The sequence below is a fragment of the Nyctibius grandis genome, chromosome 7 (genome assembly GCF_013368605.1).
Source record: "Nyctibius grandis isolate bNycGra1 chromosome 7, bNycGra1.pri, whole genome shotgun sequence".
Classification (NCBI taxonomy): domain Eukaryota; kingdom Metazoa; phylum Chordata; class Aves; order Nyctibiiformes; family Nyctibiidae; genus Nyctibius; species Nyctibius grandis.
In genome coordinates, this window is record NC_090664.1 from 40,206,931 (window position 1) to 40,227,107 (window position 20,177).

At 41.4% G+C, this 20,177-nt stretch overlaps 1 protein-coding gene across 1 annotated transcript in view; it reads left to right on the forward strand.

Annotated features, from left to right (window-relative positions):
- Window positions 1–20,177, forward strand: part of GPR158 (G protein-coupled receptor 158) — a 226,568-nt gene that overhangs the window by 71,536 nt on the left and 134,855 nt on the right. The gene's annotated exons all lie outside the window — the stretch shown is intronic.

Sequence of the window (20,177 nt, forward strand, 5' to 3'; positions counted from 1 at the left end):
AAATTGCGATTCGCTAATGGCCTTTCCCCAGTTAAATGATGTACAACTACATTCTTGTAATTAATATTTAATCAGACACTAATAGCACTTTATGCAGAATTCAGATGTGCTGGTGAGGCCTTGCTGCATCTCGGAGCTTTGGGCTGTTGTGCTGCTTAGAGAACAGTTGTGTGCATTTTAAAATGATACACCAACAGATAGCTCTGCTTCCATCTCTGCAGTCAACGTAGAGGAAATATAGCATAGGTAAACGTGACTGCAAGTTGTTTTGCTCTATGAAATTCTACAACACTGACAGCAAAATAAGACCTTTTGAGGCCACAGTTCCTTCAGAAGACTGGACAATATATTTAGGAAAATATTATTGGAGTGGAACTGGCACTTACTGTTTCTTTTTTAAAATTTTACCTACAAAATTGAAGGCTCAAAAAAATTACAGTAAGTTTTTTCTCTTTCTTTTCTCTCTTCTCCTACCATTGGATCTCTTAACTGTGCTGTCAGGCAACGTGGCTTCATCTCTTGCGTTCCTGAGAATAAAACTTTGGACTGCACTGCTAAACAGAAAACCTTAAAGCCAAGCCGCAGTTAAAATCCTCAGTGAAATTAAATTGAAAGCTACATGTATACAATTAAGAATAATAATGGGGAAAATCAATCTTCCTGGTGAAGTGTGTGTTGACATACTAGACATTGCCTTTCAGGTTTGAATGAAAATGCTTACAATGTTTTTCTTCAGTTGTCATTCAACCCGACATTAATTATACTGTAGGGTTTCCCCAATGACATGTTTGTTGAGCTGTATGTAAGTGACAAGATGATTATGTCTAAATGATTGGTAAATGTGTTGGCTTTGAGGGCTTAAATATTTATATAAATTATTCTTCTGAAAGCTGAGGAATGCTCGACATCTTCACAGATAACAGGATAACAGCTTTGTTACACACCTTATTTTTGGGCTGTATTTTGATTGTCTTGCTCATTTTGGTAGTTCGTTACTCCAGCAAAGCAACCATGAAAATCCGAGGGGCTGTTTCAAAGTAAGAAGCAAACCAGTATAGAGAAGATGACAGAATCCCCTATGCAAAGAAGGAATTTCTTTTGTTGCTGTAAGACACATACAGCTATGACGCCTACTTTTCTGAGAGCAGATGAGGGGAAAATAAACCTGGAGTTAGTGTCTTCAAGTGGGGAGTGCCTCTTACCTCTGTGAAAGAAGTAATTTGTTTGGACAATAAGTTGAATAGAATTCTGCAAAGTTATTTTAAAGGATGAAATTTCGTAATAAACATCCTGATTCAAATCTGCATAATCTTAATAGAAATAATATTCTAATGATTTTAATTTCTAAGGAGCTGCTGACACATTCAGTTAAGGAGATGTGTGTGATGAATGTGAATGCCAGGGTGGCAGCCTAAAAACATTTATCAAACTTCCCTCAATTTTTCTATAAATTAAGAAGCGTGTCTTAGACCAGAAAAAAAGGTGGAATAAAGAACTACGTGAAGCAGGGCAGAGAAGGGGGAGCTTTAACTGGCACCATTTCAGGTTGCGCAGGTAGAGGAACCTCCCAAGGAAGCAAACAGAGCTGCAGGCAGGCGGGGGGACAGGGCAAAGATGGCCTTTCCAATCCAGCGGGCAGTTCACGTGAAAGGTAAGTTAGGGCATGAAAAGTATGGTGGATTTACGTGATAAAGGGAGAGGATGCTGTCTATAAGAGATCTGGGTGATTATTGAAACAGTGAAATTCTCATAGCTCAGATATGAGTTACTGCTGCATAAAAATCGGCTAATGTACTGAAAGTGAAAAGGTGTCTCTGGGCTGTCAGAAGTTCTGGTGGTGGAACTGCTTTTTTCAGACAGGGGCTTTCTGCAACATAATAGCTATTTTGGTTGTCTAATGAAGATGTGAATCACTTAGGCCATGGCACAGCATTATGTTCTGAGCCAGCTTTTTCTGCAATCTCAAGTGATACTACAAATAGATATTCCAAAGGATCTTTGGTTTTCTTGGAAAGAACCTCTTTGTTAGTCCTACCAGTGAAGTTCAGGCCGTGTCCATAATCTCTCTGGCATAGATTATAGTGAGTAGGGTGTTCCGCAAAAGTAATTCAAGTCCTATTAACAATCATACAGTCACATAACTCTCTTCCTCTTTCAAAGATCCCACAGTCCGCTTTATTGACTTAAAGAATAGCTCAGGAATTTTTTCCACCTGCTGAATCCGAAATCCAGCTGTTTCTGTGGTAGAACTTGGCAATTAGTTGGCATCTCAAGACAAGTTTACTGTACACCTTACAGCAAGGAGAGGGGCTTGCTGAAACTGTGGATTGAAAAAGAGGATTTGAGGATTAAACGGTTTTAGGAAAATATTCACTGATAAAGCTGGAAATTGATGAGGATCTGGGAAATCATGTGGCTAAATGAGTGTTATTTGCTAATTGGCAATAGCAGCAGGCTGCCCTAGCTTCTGGTCCTTCTGGAATCTGCTGGAAACCAGCATCATGGGTGACACTTGGGGCTATGTTGGTCTTTGTTCTTTAGGTTTTGTAACTTCTTAGTAGTCTCAACAAATGAATTTATATTAAAGGAATTGAGTATAAATTAAAGTACAAAAGCAGAATGAAGCAAAATAGATTTGATTCTAGCATCATTAGCCAGTAATTTCCGTGAGGTGACCAGCAGCACTGGAGTCACTGGAATTTTGTTTTATTTAAAATAAAGGCAAATGAGAACAGAATTGGATCCTTCTCATTTTGTCTTTCAAGTGTCTGTTACAATAAACTTCATGTGACAGAGACTGTATACGTCCTTTGTTCTGTGCAGCTCTGAGCACATTATTGTGATTCTGAAAATAACCACTAATCATTTTCTGAAGAATCGTCCTTTTTGATGAACCGCTGTGTATTTTCAGCTGCTTTTGACATTATGCCATTAAAAGCTAGTTTGCCTTTCAAATGTGTTTCCTCAGCTGTAGTTTGAGGTTCAGCAGCACAATTGCTTCTGAGGATAAATGGATTTGTCTGGAAGATTTAGAGATTACGAGGCTGGGTAAGGAATATGAGGGAGGAAAATACTGGATGGGGTCCTTGGGATAATAAGATATACTAAATTTTCCCCCTTCCTCTATATTGTTAATTTTGATGTGAGAGAAACTAAAATAAGAGGAGCTTAGCTACAGTTTTCTGATGGAAAGAGGTTTTCATAAAAATGCCAGTTCAACTGATGTGATTTTTTTGAGGGCACACATCCGCTCTGTTCAACTTGATGCAGAAAGGCAAGGAGACCACCCCAGTACACGGCTGGGCTGCAGCCCCTGTCTGCTTCTCCCCTGGGCTGCCTTCTGGCTACAGACTTGTGCTCTTCTTCGCCACCCCAGGTTACATGTTTACATTAGATTGTATCTACATTTTGTTGGAATTTTGCTTGATATTGTTCTATATTACACTCTTACTGTTAGAAATTTCTCATTGCTAAACCATCCTTTAATCCAAATTCTGACTTGAGTATCAGCCGTAATCCCTGAGGCTACTGATTGAGCAAGTCAGCAGTTAGCGATTAGAGCAACTATTTTGAAATTTGCTGATTTGTAACCTAGAGATTCAGTGATGACATATGTTGCAAAGTGACTGCTGTAGTACATTGCAATACAGAGTTGTTACTAAAATCAAAATGAAATTTTGTAAAAAATTTGTTAGTTATTTTTGTCATTAGTAGATCTGATAATTTCTACTGTAAAGTATTTTAAATTCCTTGTAGTTCAAACAGAGACACATTGTTGGTTTAGCTATAGCTAACTGATGGTGATCATAAATATCCACTCTAGTTGTTACTTTGTTACTTTCAATACAGGTTTGCATGCAAACATGTTTCTTTGGTGGCTAAGTGTGAGTTATGTATTCTTTTTTATATTAACTTTATATGGTCGGTATTTATATAAATTTATATAATTCGTATTATTCTAAATTAACAGTAGTATTTACTTTTATTACTAAGAGATTAGTGCAAGATGAGATGTCTGTTTTTTTTTCCACTCTCTGTGTATTTATTTTGGAGCCTTATAATAGGAGTTAATTATGAGATGTGGCTGAGGAGCCTGTAATATATCTCAAGGGAGGGAGACAATTTTCAGGATACTAATAGTTTCTGTGAATACCTGGGTAAAATGGTGTAAGGTGCTAAAGAGTGCCATTGAAAGTAGTGTTTCTATGTTAAATCATGTCTTGCAGCTGTGGAAACTGTAATGAGAAAAAGCATGACGGGTGCAGTCTATAAAAGCCCGTCCTTCCCCTCACTCACGTGTGACAGCTGGAGGCGGATGAAGCGGCACTGGCACTCACCTGGCTGCTGCTGGAAGGATGCGTTCCGGAGGTGGAGGTGTTTAATTGCCCTCTGACTTCTTTATGTTTGGTCCCTACCCGGGGAACTTTTCCTTCACAAAAATGCTAATTGTTCTAACACAAACCTATAAAAGTTCATTGGGGAAATGAAGTTGTGCATTTATGGTAGATTGTAATTTGAAAAGTAGCCAAATGCTGAGTGCATCCAAGTACGTTTCCCAAATTTACTTTAGTTTTAATATAATTAACTTCAATGTCTATAACTTGCTCTGCCAGTACCAGCATCACTGCCAATATTAACAGGGGTTTTTTACAGGTCAGGGTAATTATAAGCAGCATACCAGTCCCAAATGAGCTAATAAGGATAGCAAAGAGTTATAGCAGAATTGAAGTACAATTTAGCTTGTCGGGTAACCTTCTCGGTCATGGGAATACTTTAATAACATTTACATTACAGTGAGCAAGTTACTACTTTTTAGAGCAAGGATCCTTTCTTTTTTTTTTTCTTTTTTCTCTTGTGTTTCCTTATGGGTACGATACAGACTAAATATCCTGGTATTTATACTCGTTCACCAAAACACTTCTCATGGTACAAAGCTGTATGAAATGCCTGATCTTGAGATGCCTTGAGGGTTTGCAAGTGGGATCAAAAAAGAAAATCTCCCACCCCTGAGAAGTCCATAGATGAGAAAAAGATGTGTCATTTGCAAGACAAACGGAAAAGCAGCCTATAGGTAAGCAAAGGAAACATTTTCCTGGTGAGAGATAGGTAAGGATCGTTAGTAGGTAAGTCACATTGACAGTCTGCTGAAGTATTTGTCCTGGAGTGACCATGCAGATGCCTGTGAACTTCTGAGCATTTTTAACCTTATCAAGAACCTCCAAACTTGACCTGGAAGCATGCAGGCTCTGCAGGTCGGCAGGACTCTAGTGCTGCTAATATAGAGTGCTTTCCTTTTTCGCCTGATGTTTCTGACTTTTTTGAACTTTCAAAACATTGCTTTGGGGTTTTAGGGTTTTCATTACGTTTTCTGCAGCTGACACTCCAGAAGATTGATGAGAGTGGGAGTAGGATTTCACCATAAGCTTCTGCCATGGTCCACTCATGCAGCTTTGTAATTCTATAATATAGTGAATACAATCCTATAATATGAGAACTGAGTTTTTAACTTTTGGATATAGTTATCATATTATAAGATTGTATTCACTATAATACAGAATTATAACTTTTGTATACAGAATCCAGAAACTTCCTGGAATCTATGAAGCAATGACAGTACATGGAAGAATTTGCCTCAGAATCAAGAAAACTCAATAGAAACTCTTGTCTTCAGATTTGGCTGGTTTATAATTCACTTATGGTGCAGAAACATGTTCATGCAATTTACCTTCAGGAGGGTTTTTTTGGTTTTAATGAAGTCAATGGTCGAGATGGATTTTTGGAAGTCTTGGAATAGAAATTTGGCAGACCCTATCTGTGTCCCATTTGTGCTGACAGAAAACTTGGAAAAGTACTGGTCAATGTGTCTGAACTGGGAAGGCTGTTCACACTACTGAATAGGCTGATGCCTGGATTTGCCTCTTGTTTCCTAAGTGTTGGGAATAAGAGTCTGTTGGAGTTAGGCAAATGGAGAGTCCTGTGTCATTCCTGGGGGTGACATGGGAGATTTTTCTGGGGAGGTGGGTCAGAAGTCTCATGTCTTTGGTGACGTGTTGCGTTTTACAGCGGAATAAGGGTAGAAAGAACAGAGAGGGGAGAGTGGTAACACAAAACATAACAGCAAGCTAATTTTACCAGCCTGTGTGCTATAATGTTGTCATTCTTATGGAATTGTTAATCCAGAAAGACAGGCAAGCATTATTTATTTATAAATGTGAAGCAAAACCTGATGCCATTAACTGCAGGTTAATGAAGTTACTAACCAAACATTTTCTCTCTTAACCTGAAAGTTGTTTCTTTTTCCATTGTCACCTTTATAATATGTAGACATTACCAACCAAAACCTATGAATGTGGGACAGGACCTTGTTCTGCCTTCATTTGTCCTGGCTTTAGCTTCATGAGTCTCAGGGACTTTGCCACTTGATGAAGTAATAACTGTGTGTCAGACTCTTCAAGTGATTTAGAAGTGAGAGCTAAAAAGTGAGATGATGTGGAGCGAGGGTGGGCTTTTGTGTGGGCACGTGTGTGTCACATTAAGGCTGGAAGGTCTTTGATGCTATTTCTGTGGTGGCTTCCAGTAAAATGGGTTTACTCTGTCAGATGGAAAGTAAACTTGACATTTTGTTGAGTCAAAGGCAAACTTTTCCAAGCATCTTATTGTCTGCTGAGGTTTATATGTCTACAGTGTCCTGCTACCAGATGCTGTTTCACCGTTTCTGAGAGATCTGAGAACAAGAGGTACAATTCTATAATTAATAATAGAAAACAATTTTCTTTTTAATTTTAACAGTGTCAGAAAAGATCCAGTCCATCATGCTTTGTGAACCAGCTCCTCGCAGCTGCTGAATAGTAGAGAGAAAACTCCAGCTTGCTTTCTCTCCAGTGAATATACCATGTTACTCATTATTCATTAGTCCTATTTTCATGCAAGTTCATTAAATAGAATTGGTGGGTGATAGGTGCCTTGCTGCCTGAAGGCCACTTCGATTTCTGTGTTTCAGTGTTACCCTTCTGCCACTGTATACTTGGAAGTGCTTGAGGAAGAAATAATTACAGTGCAGATAAACTCGCTGAATTTTCTGACATTCTTAATGATCCCTAGGAAACTGGCTTCCAAGTTTGCAGTCGCATGCTTTTCAAATAGTGTTATCAGTAGTTACCCTGCCAGGAGAAGGAATACAAAGTTCTAGAGTTTCAGGTTCCAGAGACTGTTTGATGCTTTGCTTTGGCTTCCTGCTGCAAGCTGGAACATCTTCATCTTTATTGTATCTCTGTGGTGTTGCCATCTGCCATTGGGGTTAGCAGGGAACTCATTTCAGAACTGGTTAAGCTGTCTGCTGGTTTGGGACCTTGGCTCAAAAATGGTGCATTGCTGAACCAAGGGAAAGCAGAGTACTGAACAAAAACTAAAAGTGTATTTTATCCTTCCAGCTTAGATTTGAACTTAACCTTCATTTTGGTGTATGTATTGTTTATACATCTTGGAGGATTAATTATATGTGGCTGTACTTCTGTGATAAAGATTAGTTGTAACTCCAATTTATGCAAGAAGCAAGCTGTCCTGCTGGAGCTCGCACAGTGGAGGAGGGCTGCTACCAAGATTTTAAGCCACCTTGGCACACTTGTGAGTCTGGGCTGCTCCTTGGAGGACCCTGGCATAACACTGACACAGAATCCCAGCAGAGCTCTGGGACCCATTAAGCTATGGGTGTTGTGCTCCAGCAGACCCCCACCTTAAACTGGTATGGATACAAGAGGACTCTGTAACAGAGGGGCTCCCTGTTGGAGACAGGGCAAGGGAGTATCTGCTTTCATATACAAGTCTAGACACAATAGTTTATTCTCAGTCCTAAAATAAGAATGCTGCTTATAGATCTGCATCAAAGCTGGTGTTACACCATGAGCTTCAGAGAACATCTTTATAACGGGTGGCTTTTGTAATGTTAAATGGAGGCTGGGTGTAGCTTTGTATAAAGGAGGAGTTCATCTTGGGCAGGAATAGCAGTTGAGTAAAACAGGGAAAAGTGGCTTTTAATCACTGGGGCACAGGAATAGCCTTGTTAGATTGAGTGCAAACCTGAGGGAAAAATAATGATGAGCAGAGAGAAGCATCATTAAATATCAAAAACGGTCATTTAGAGAGAGCCTTCCAAGGAATTTACATTCATAGCCAAACCCTCCAGCTCCAGAAGGCAATAGAGCGAGATGTGAGTCATCAAAGCTACATTGGCTTTGGATAAAAAGTAAGAAACTAGATTTGAGATAAGGGAAGCAGAAGAACAGAGGAAAGATTTTCAAGGTGTCTGTCTAGAATATGGTGTCTCCATATAGGGAGGTGGATCACCAGCCCTCTGGCTAGCCTTGGACGTAGAAGTGAGGGCTTGCCTATGGACAGTTACTACTCAAAATTAGGGCATTTTTCCTCAAAGCTGATAAAAGTTGCAAGAAGAAAGTAAGTGTTCAGAGTAAAAAACAGGATTTCATAGTGTACCCTCATGGCTGATCTCTCTTTGGTGTCCTGGATGAGAAGCAGTAAGCAACTAAACGGGTTATTTAATTTATTAAGTATATTGCTGTTTCATGTTCGGTGTAGTTATAACTTTGTTTCTGATTTGTTTCCCAAAAGTATAACTGTATGTCTTGCCCAAATGCATTTTTTTAAAGCCCTTGTGCTTGCCTAGTGCTAAAGAAGAGGCTGAATGGACTAGCAAATAGTGGGTGCTGTATTTTCATGGTGCTAGTGGGACATGCAAGGACCTCTGTGTGACTTGTGCCTTGTAATGAGTGAGTATACAGCTCCAAGCTGTGAAGATCAGTGTGAGGCTGGTACTGTCAAGTAATGGGAGTTTGGGGGGAATTTTTTCTTGCGGCAATAATATGGTGCTGCTTCTGACTGTGGTATGTCCCTTATGATGGTGCTTGAACAGCAGTCTGACAGTCTATGGTATGCAGTGTTCTTGGGCAAGAGGAGAAATGATGGATTTGTCACAAAATCATTGTTTCCTTTGATAGAAGAAATTGTGAAAGAAGCCAGGTGATGAGATTACAGATTCTTCTTGATTGCTTTCAGTTTAACAGAGCTCAGATCATAGGTTAAACCTAGAAACTGCTCTGAACTTCGGTTCTGAGAGACATCCCAACTTTGAGGATGGGAGACTTGTAGCTGGAACATGGAGACATGTTTGACAAGTAGAAAATCTCAAATTCTGATACTATCTTGTAAGCAAGATTAACTTTCTTGATGAGCTGACACATTGTCAAAATGTAGAGGCTACAATCCAGAATAAAGCAAAATTAATGAAAGGATATTGATCAAGTTGTGGACAGAGCAGTCACTCTGCTGCAGGACTTGGCTGTCTTCTTGCATAAAAGAAATGCTTTTGAAATGTATGCTGCTGATGGGCAGAACCTAGCTAGGAGTTTTGTTTTACCAGTGACCACCAAGTAAGCAGAAAGGTTCATTTAATAGACCATATCAGACTCTTTTTGTGATAAAAAATGCTATATCTTCATTCAAGTACCAGTGAGGTGGATATTTTCCTTCAGTTGCTCTCTAATGTTGTGCTACTATAAAAGGAAAGAATGCAAAATTGAGCAAAGATATTAAAATTCAGGTCCTTTATGCAGCAATCTTTTTGATCATGTTTCACACAAAATACCCAAGTAGAATTTCAGTAAGAAATGATTTTGTGACTAGGAGCATCATTTATCCAACTTTGCATAGTTGGACTCAACTCAAGACTCCTGGCAGTCCTGAGTAGTAAAAACCTCTGGAAAAATGGGCCAGCTTGTCCTAAAGATGGACTGAATGCCAAGGAACATGAACATCAGATTATTGTAGCCTGCTTTCCTAATGCATTTTCTTATGCTGTTACCTGACGTCTAAGAGTGCACCAGTGCCAGCTAAAGCTTTTCTTATGACTGTGGCATTTCAGAAAGCCTTCTCTAGTGTCTAATACAAGGTATGTCGTCATGATGTAGTCTCTCCCTCAGCAGGGACACTGATAAGGTATCTCTTCTTTCCCAGGATGCTATTTTCATGAAGATTATGGGAACTTAGCAAGTTTCTCACCCCTACTGCACTGCCTGGAACCAGCCAGTAGGTCCAAAAAGTTACCGTGGGTTGGGAAGACAGACACAAAATGTTACACACCTTTTCCAACATGATCGCATGTCTTGCTAGTGTGTGGCATCAGCCTAAAAATAATGTTTAAGAGTCAAGAAATAGTTACGTTAATGGTTGCTGGGAAATGCAATAGAAGTGACAGATACAGCAGCTGGCTAGAAAATGTTGTTTTAGCAATGTTGTCCGTGTTAACTTAATAAAATATTGTGCATTGTTTTCCACCATTTTATTCCTCGCTTTGAATTATGCATCTAAATTACCCATTGATTATAGCAGCTATTTTTTAGCTTCTGGATGAACTATAGGAAAATGTTTCCCTTTCCAAATTGCAGGGCCAGCAGGATCTCCATACTGGTGGTACTCATAGAATCATAGAATTGTTTTGGTTGGGAAGGACCTTTAAGATCATCAAGTCCAACCATTAACCCAACACTACCAAGTCCACCGCTAGACCATATCCCTAAGCACCACACCTACTCATCTTTTGAATACCTCCAGGCATGGTGACTCCACCACTTCCCAGGGCAGCCTGTTCCAATGTTTGATAACCCTTTCAGTGAAGAAATTTTTCCTGATATCCAATCTAAACCTCCCCTGGCACAACTTGAGGCTGTTTGCTCTCGTCCTATCACTTGTTACCTGGGAGAAGAGACCAACACCCCCCTCGCTACAACCTCCTTTCAGGTAGTTGTAGAGAGCAATAAGGTCTCCCCTCAGCCTCCTTTTCTCCAGGCTAAACAACCCCAGTTCCCTCAGCCACTCCTACTAAGACTTGTGCTCTAGACCCTTCACCAGCTTTGTTGCCCTTCTTTGGACTCACTCCAGCACCTCATTGTCTTTCTTGTAGTGAGGGGCCTAAAACTGAACACAGTATTTAAGGTGCAGCCTCACCAGTGCAGAGTACAGGGGGACGATTACTTCCCTAGTCCTGCTGGCCACACTGTTTCTGATACAAGCCAGGATGCTGTTGGCCTTCTTGGCCACCTGGGCACACTGCTGGCTCATGTTCAGTTGGCCATCGATCAACACCCCCAGGTCCTTTTCCACCAGGCAGCTTTCCAGCCACTCTTCCCCCAGCCTGTAGCGGTGCATGGGGTTGTCGTGCCCCATATCACTCTTTAACAGTCAGGCTCTTTCTAAAGAACAGTGCAGTCTACAAGATGTTCAGCCATGCCCTTCTGTGAGATGAGCTATGCAATTCCTGTGCACCCTCTATTACTCTTTCCTATTCTGAATGAGGTTTGTTTACTTAAACTCCACATTCTCTCGATGAATTACTGGCTTGAACTGGCTATTCTAGTATTTCCTATCGGCCTTTAGAAGAAAATGTGAATGGCTGTTCTTAGTATTATAAAGAAATATATTTTATAAAGTTTATAAATATGCCAAATGGATTTCAGAATGGAAATAATTTGTATTGTGACAGTGCAGATAATTGCATTTATTGGCAGAGGTAGGCCAACTGTGAAAATTTGGTTAAAAAAATTAACATCAATAAGTAATACAAAGCTGAGGTTTTTTTACTTTTTTTTAAAAACATTGCAAAATTCTGCTAGTTTGTTAATAATTCAGGGAAACATGAACAGGTGAGGAAGAGTACTCCACTACTCAGAACTGCACCCTTCATGGGGATCAGGAATAGATTCAGCTTTTCCCCCCACCGAATGTTTTTGGAAATGCCTCACATTCTTGCAGTTTTTGGCAAACTTTCTTAATCCTCTGTCTTACTGTGTGGCCCATCTTCCAGGCAAACTTTTGCAACACTTGCTGCCAAGTGACAGATGAAAGCAGAAGCAGTTGTCAGAACCAGAGGTAAAGGACCTCTGTGTATTTTGGCATATTCCTTGACAGCTTCTGGAAGGTCTTCTGCAGATAATGTTTGGTATTTCCAGTACTGCCCCTATGTAAAGCACAAAATTGATCCTAGTGATAGGAAAAAAGGGGTAGAGATTCAGTATGAAAAAAATTCTCTCTGATGCACTTAAGACACTAAGGAAGTGAATTAGACTTTGCTCTTAATACAGTTCAACCTGTGCTAATAGTAAAAAATGTCTTAATTTATCCTCAAAGCCAAGAAAATCTGGCCCTGAGAAAGTGCCTTCAAATTAATCACACTGCATTATTTAATGGCTATAAAACTATCAGTCCCTTTGGTGTCTGTTAACAGGTTCCCCTGTAATTGCTGCGCGGTTTTCTGGGAGAGGAGAAATTGTGATTTTGTTGTTTAGCAGGTTAATCAGAAGCGAAGTTTGATGTGTTCTGAAATGGTATTCAGGTTACCAATAACAATTCCGATCTGTCATATAAAGAGATCTTTTTCTTTTTGTTTTTCTTTTTCTTTTTCTTTTTCTTTTTCTTTTTCTTTTTCTTTTTCTTTTTCTTTTTCTTTTTCTTTTTCAGTAGCCTGATTGTAGCCTGCACAGGTATTTTCAGCAGTAATGAAAAACCTGTCTTAAACACTGTCACTGCTGAGAACCTTTGAGTGCCTGAGCTACCCAGCCTCTGAAAATTGCTGTAATTGTTGTGCTTTCATCCTTCGGTAAAGGATCCCAACTGTGGGAAGCACAGTTTGTAAGCTGACCTTGGGTTCTCCGTATGCATGACTACAGCTGATGATGAGTTTTCTACTCTTTATCCCCCCACGCCAAATAACCTGCTTTCAAACACTGCTGAATTCACCTTTCATCACCTCTGTCTTCTAAGCAAGTACCATGATTTGTATATAGTTCTGATCTCTCTTCCATTCCTTTGCAAAATGCTCCATTTCCACTTTTTTTTTTTTCACTTTTTTCACTTGAATTTTTGTCACATTTGTCCACCAGTGGGCTGATAACATTGTCATCTTGGGAGTGATGGAGGCAAGAACCAGAAGGGAATCCTGTATGTCCTCAGGCACACAGCCACATCACCAAACTGATTCACGTTGCAGAAGGGGTTAATTAGAAGTTACAGACTCTGCAGTCTCTTACATTTAGTGGGTGTCTTCCTGCTTGAATTGTGAATGATTTGACATTAACTTTTCTTTGCATGGTTTGTCAGTAGTAACCAAAGTTTCCTAAGAAAAAAAATGTAACATGAACAACGTATTTAATTTTCTGAGTGTTTTGAGTGACAGCTAAGATTAATAAAAAAATCAGACGTTATAACTTTAATGTTCGCATGTGACTGAGCTGAGGCTCCTTATCATCAGTATTTACTCTGGTCCCATGGCTTAACAAGACCAGAATAACGAAAAAATCACATTAAAAGGCAGCAAGAAATTTTTAACGAAGCTTCAAAGTATTGAGACAAATATTGTCCTGAGGGCTACCTTTGCGCTGAGCTGAATCAGAGCAGCTATTGCTGTGCTTTGTCTGACTCAGGGTTTAAACAACTCACTGTCATTGTAAGTCCATTGTTGTTGGAAAACACATTTTTAAACTTGAATTTAAAAAAAGAATTAACTCCACTGATGCACTCAGAAGGTAGGAGAAAACTATGGGAGCCTACCAAGTAACCCTGTGGTGTAAATTGTGGAGTGGCCAGCCCTGTCCTTTTGAAACAATATGTTGTGTCTGAAGAGAAAAAGCTTAAGAGTAGTGGTGTTAGCAGGCTGGCTGCCTCCCAAGCTGTCTGGAGGCAAGCGAGGGGCTCCCAGGTGATGGATGCAGCAGGTCCTTGGATGCGTGGATGTGCTCACTGCTCAATTCTGAGCAGGCTGCAAACACACTTTAACATGAAACTCGGCTTTTGAAGGAGAAATGAAGTGCGAAAATATAACATGTAAAGCCTTTTCAGTGACAGAGCTGTAACTGACTTCAGCAGGCAGAATTTTACTCTGACTTTTATCTTCTCTCATTTATTTTTAAGTGAGCGTGCTTGACAACATGGTGAACAGGATCAGAAAGGAGCTCTCGGGGTCTCGCAGGATGCCAGCCTGCTCCAGCTGCCATCATGTGCCAGGCACAAAATGACTCTTCTGTACATAGTATTTTCTAGGAGTTCCCTATGTGCTGCCCCAAACTAGAGCAAAGAAATGTGGGCTTATTTGTATTATTTTTGCTAAGCTTTTTTGATCATGACGTTGCTCTTATTACGTCCTTTGAACAAGGACTTTAGAAAAGAGAGGCATCCCGGTTGCTGTATGCATGTGGAAATACAGATTTTGAAAGATGCTTGTTGAAAAACTTGAAATACGCAAGTCAAGGCTGGCTGCATTTTTAGTCTTTTTTCTTTTTTAATTCTAAAACTCCTGTTTTAACCCCTCTACTCCATAATGCCACTGGCCAGATTTATTTGGTGGTGTTATCTAAGTTTCCAAATTACATGTAGGACATGATGCCACACGCTTTCTCTTTTAGACTACTGGTTTCTTTTTGCCTTTTGTTTTCTGGTGTGGATGTAACACCTGCTTTGAGTATTTGCTGAATACTTTGTCACTTGATTTCTGGCTAATCAGATCTGATGAAGGGCTTTGCCTCTCTTATGCCTGAAGATTTGGCTCAGACTTCCGAAGCGATTGCCCAGGTTATTAGAAGGATTTATTTTCTTTCCAACAGTTATATTCTTGATGACAATAGATTTTTCCAAATTTGTCCTTTAGAACGAGCAGCATAAAAATAAAACCAATACAACCTTTTAAAACTGGTTTAGATGATGTGTCTGTGTTTATTCAGGGCCTGTTTATTTATAAATAATTTCAAGATAGATATTCATTGAATATCTTATTTTTTGAGCTGACTGTATAATTTAAAACATACTGTGTTAAAGCTGAAAGTATAAACTTGCAAACCAGGGAACAGACAGCTGCAATCAATGTGCTGTGTGAATTGTACAGACACCTATTATTCTCTTTTTAGCAAAGATTATGATAAAGCTGTTCTGAGTTTTAACCAAGCCATCTATAAGTGCTAATGGCTGGAAGTTAAAGCAATACAAATTCCATTTAGGAGTGTGATGTCCTGAAGGGCGTATGGAGGGGAAGGCTCACTCGATAGCCACCCTGCATCTTTCACTGTTTGCCTTGACACTGGCTGCTGGACACATAAGAGGTGTGATACAAGCCTAAATGGAGCTTCTGGTCTAACCTAAGGTAGCTGCTCTTATGAATTAAATAAAGCATGATTTTTAGAAAGCTGATGGCCACTACTGAAGAAAAAAATACTCAGGAATATGGTGGTTTTATTCCCAGAGCTTTGCTTTCACATTCATAAAGAAATCTGAAACCAGGTCAGTTTTATGCTTGCTTTTTTTTGCTTATGTGGAGGTGGGTATTTTTCACACATCTGCTTTTTTTTGGTGCTAAGTTCTATATGGATCAAATCTTAAATGACTTAGCAGCAGATTAATATTTTACTGGCTATGTCTGCACAGTCTGTTGTGGGCTGCTGAGTCCCTGTGCTCCTGGCAGCCTGAAGCCCATGACTGACACCATGGGCTGCTGTGGCTGAGCGAGTACAGCTTTGCAGGGCTCAGGCTCTGGGTCTGCCACTGGGGTCACTGGAACCAGGGTGCCACTTGCCAGGGCAAGGACAAAAGTTGCTTGCATGTGCCTGCTGTGTCTTGTGTGGCTTCACCCACAGACAGACAGGAAAAGCCTCCATATCTGACAAAACAACCCTGATTAAAGGAATCTGGACTTTGCTAAACTCCTTCTGTACACCAGCAAACTCTTACTTAGTTTATTTATTACCTTTTTTATCATAATATTTACCACCATTGGTTAATATAATATTAACTGTTAAACCATTTGTAAAAAAAAGGGATTTTTTTTCTTTCCAGGAAAAGTATTTTCCCCATTTTTGGCCACATGATACTTAGTGTTCTTCCCTGCCTAGCTGATGCAATTTCTTAAAAAAAGCGAGGCTGTAAATAGTTCTGTTTGATGCAGTGTTGAGCACGGTGGAATTTCAGAGTTTGAAACTGCATCTAGAGGCATCTAGGCTTGCTTTCTCTCCTTCTCTCCTTCCCTCCTTTCAACAGACTGATGCTCTGATCCCTTTGCATGGGATTATGTGGGCTGCAAGAAACAGAATTTGACCAATGGTTTTTAAGGTGTGTATTACAGCTGCCAAAGACTGGAAAAAAGGATCATATCTTAGACCAAGGAAGGATAACAGCATTTGAAATATTTTGTTAATTTTCAAGTTCTAGACTGGTCAGCAACAATAAAGTAAAAGTTACAGACGTGGTGTGAATATTGGATGTATGTGAAAGGATCATCAGTAAAGCATTTATTTTAATGCAGAACAAATTCATGACATGAGGCTGTGACACATTTTATATGAAGAATTTTTTCAGTATGAATGGGTTATGGATATGGTACTAGGGGTGCTGCAGTGTTTGCAGAATTCCGCAGAAGCTACTTCTTTTCTTCCTTGCCTTCAAAAAGAAAATGCAGTGTCTATAGCAGCATCTACCTTCCTATTACAAAGCAAGAAGCCAGAAAGGCAGAACAGAATTTTCCCCTGAAAAATTCTTTTTACTACTTTAACTGCTTTTTTGTGCTTGGTTAAAGAGGTTTTGCTGTCATTGGACTTGCACACATGCTCATCCTACTTCGATTTCTCCCATCCTCCACCCTGTCAACAGTCACATTTCTGTAGGGTGAATAAAAAGGTTTTGTGACTTCTGGTTCCATTTTTTCTTGTTTTCATGTTTATACAAAAGCTGAATGAATTTTCAGTGTTCTTGCATGCCAGTTTCCTGCTTATTAGTTGTTTTCCAATAGCACCTGCAGGTCCACACTGTGTGCATGGACATCGGATCGACAAAGGCTGTGAGAAAAGACGATGCCATCTGGGGAACTGAGGCAAAGAAAAGCAAAGTGACTTTCTCAACATCAGGAAGAATTATGTCACAAAGCTGAAATTTAAGATTAAAAAAATTGAGTTTTTCTTAAGTGTCAGTGCAGACTGTCCTCTCTCAGTGTGTATTCGATTTTTGAAACTCAGCTCTTTTTGACTAATCTTCCTCCCAGTCGCAGGCAGTTAGAGACTGAAGCATATTCCAAAGTCACAGACAGTCACAAACAAGTGAAATGTAAGGAGGTGAGAGGACTGAGGGTGTTTTAGTTAAATTATTCAGTTGCTCGCTGAGGAACTGCTAGTGTCTAGTTCCTATTCATGGAGGATTTCCCAGGGCAATCAAAAGGGACTTCAGGGCCCTGGGGCGTTTGGTAAAGGGGGTAGGTGCACAGGTTATATTCTCCTCAATTCCTTCGGTGTTTGGTGAAAATAGGGAAAAGACTATGAAAGTACAACAGATTAATATGTGGCTAAGAGACTGGCGCCGTAGGTGGGATTTTGGGTTTGTTGACCACGGGGCGGCTTTCATGGCACCGGGCCTGCTTATGCCGGATGGGGAACAGCTGAATCAGAAGGGGAAAAGGGTTATGGCCCAGAAGTTGGCAGGGCTGATCAAGAGGTCTTTAAACTAGGTTCAATGGGGGAGGGGGATAAGACCAGGGCAGCCACAAATGAACCTAGGGGTAACAGGCCTGCGTCGGGGGCATGGCCGCTAGCCCAGCTGAAGTGTGTTTACACCAATGCACACAGTATGGGCAACAAACAGGAAGAGGTAGAAGCCACTGTACAGCAGGAAGATTATGATGTGGTTGCCATCACAGAAACGTGGTGGGATGACTCTCATGACTGGAGTGCTGCTATGGATGGCTATAGGCTCTTTAAGAGGGACAGGCGAAGCAGGAGAGGCAGTGCGGTAGCGTTGTATGTTAGGGAGTGCTTGGACTGTGTCGAAATTGGGAGTCGGTCCTGAAGGGCAAAGGAGTCCAGGAAGGCTGGACGTGCTTTAAAAAGGAATTGCTAAATATTCAGGAGCAGGCTGTACCAGTCTGTAGGAAGACAAGCCGTCGGGGAAAAAGACCGGCCTGGTTAAACAGAGAACTTAGGCTAGAACTTAAGGAAAAAAAGAGAGCCTATTTGCTCTGGAAGAAGGGTCGGGTAACTTGGGAGGTCTGTAGGGATGTTGCCAGGTCGTGTAGGGAGAAGATTAGAAGGGCCAAAGCTCAATTAGAGCTTGATTTGGCTGCTACAGTTAAAGATAACGAAAAAAGTGTCGACAAATACATCAACAGCAAAAGGAGGGTCAAGGAGAGCCTCCACCACTTGCTGAATGAGGAGGGTAGTGTAGTGTCAGGGGATGAGGAAAAGGCAGAGGTGCTCGATGCCTTCTTTGCCTCGGTCTTTAATGTCAAGACCGGTTGTCCTCAGGAGACTCGGCCCCCAGAGCCTGAAGTTAGGGACGGGGGACTGTGTGAACTTCCCGTAATCCAGGAGGAGATGGTTAGTGACCTGCTGTGCCAGTTGGACACCCACAAGGCTATGGGCCCGGATGGGATTCACCCCAGAGTAATGAAGGAACTGGCAAATGAACTTGCCAAACCACTCTCGATTATCTACCGGCAGTCCTGGTTAACTGGAGAAGTTCCAGCTGACTGGAAATTAGCAAATGTAACGCCCATCTACAAGATGGGTTGGAAGGATGATCCAGGGAACTATAGGCCTGTCAGCCTGACCTCGGTGCCAGGCAAGGTGATGGAACAGATCATCCTGAGTGCCATTACACGGCACATGCAGGACAATCGGGGCATCGGGGCCAGCCAACATGGATTCATGAAAGGCAGATCCTGCTTGACCAACCTGATCTTCTTCTATGACAAAGTGACCCGCTTAGTAGATGAGGGCAGGGCTGTGGATGTAGTCTATCTAGACTTCAGTAAGGCGTTCGACACTGTCTCCCACAGCATCCTCTTAGACAAACTGGCTGCCTGGGGCTTCGATGGGTGGACTCTTCAATGGGTTAAAAACTGGCTGGATGGCCGAGCCCAGAGAGTGGTGGTGAATGGGGCAAAGTCCAACTGGTGGCCGGTCACTAGTGGTGTTCCCCAGGGCTCAGTTCTGGGGCCAGTGCTGTTCAATATCCTTATAGATGATCTAGACGTAGGGATTGAGTGCACCCTCAGTAAATTTGCAGATGACACCAAGCCGGGTGGGAGTGTCGATCTGCTGGAGGGTAGGAAGGCCCTACAGAGGGATCTGGACAGGTTAGATAGATGGGCGAGACCAACGGCATGAGGTTCAACAAGAACAAGTGCCGGGTCTTACACTTTGGCCACAACAACCCCATGCAGCTCTACAGGCTGGGGGAAGAGTGGTTAGAAAGCGGCCCGGCGGAAAGAGACCTGGGGGTGCTGATCGACAGCCGGCTGAACATGAGCCAGCAGTGTGCCCAGGTGGCTAAGAAGGCCAATGGCATCCTGGCCTCTATTAGGAATAGTGTAGCCAGCCGGTCTAGGGAAGTGATCGTCCCTCTGTACTCGGCACTGGTGAGGCCGCACCTTGAATATTGTGTCCACTTCTGGGCCCCGCACTTCAAGAAAGATGTTGAGGTGTTGGAGCGAGTCCAGAGGAGGGCGACCAAGCTGGTGAAGGGTCTGGAGGGTCTGACCTATGAGGAACGGCTGAGGGAGCTGGGGTTGTTTAGCCTGGAGAAGAGGAGGCTCAGAGGTGACCTTATTGCAGTCTACAACTACCTGAAGGGAGGTTGTAGTGGAGTGGGAGTTGGCCTCTTCTCCCAGGCAACTAGCGATAGGACAAGAGGGCACAGCCTCAAGCTTCACCAGGGGAGGTTCAGGTTGGACATTAGGAAGAATTTCTTTACAGAAAGGGTTATTAGACATTGGAACGGGCTGCCCAGGGAGGTGGTGGAGTCACCATCTCTGGATGTGTTTAAGAAAAGACTGGACATGGCACTTAGTGCCATGGTCTAGTTGACAGGGTGGTGTCAGGGCAATGGTTGGACTCGATGATCCCAGAGGTCTCTTCCAACCTGACTGATTCTGTGAATGTTGGTGTAGGTACACCTATACTGATGAGAAAGGCATCAAAACAGTAGCCTGCTTTGATCTGATAAAGAGAAATAAGCTATACTGGGGGAAAATAATTTTACCACTGTTTCTGCCTTTATGTTGCTGAACTGTTTCTTTCCTCTGTACTAGGCAGAGTCTGTTTGTTGTACAGAAATGGTCTGATAGTAGCTGTTCTGTCACTGTA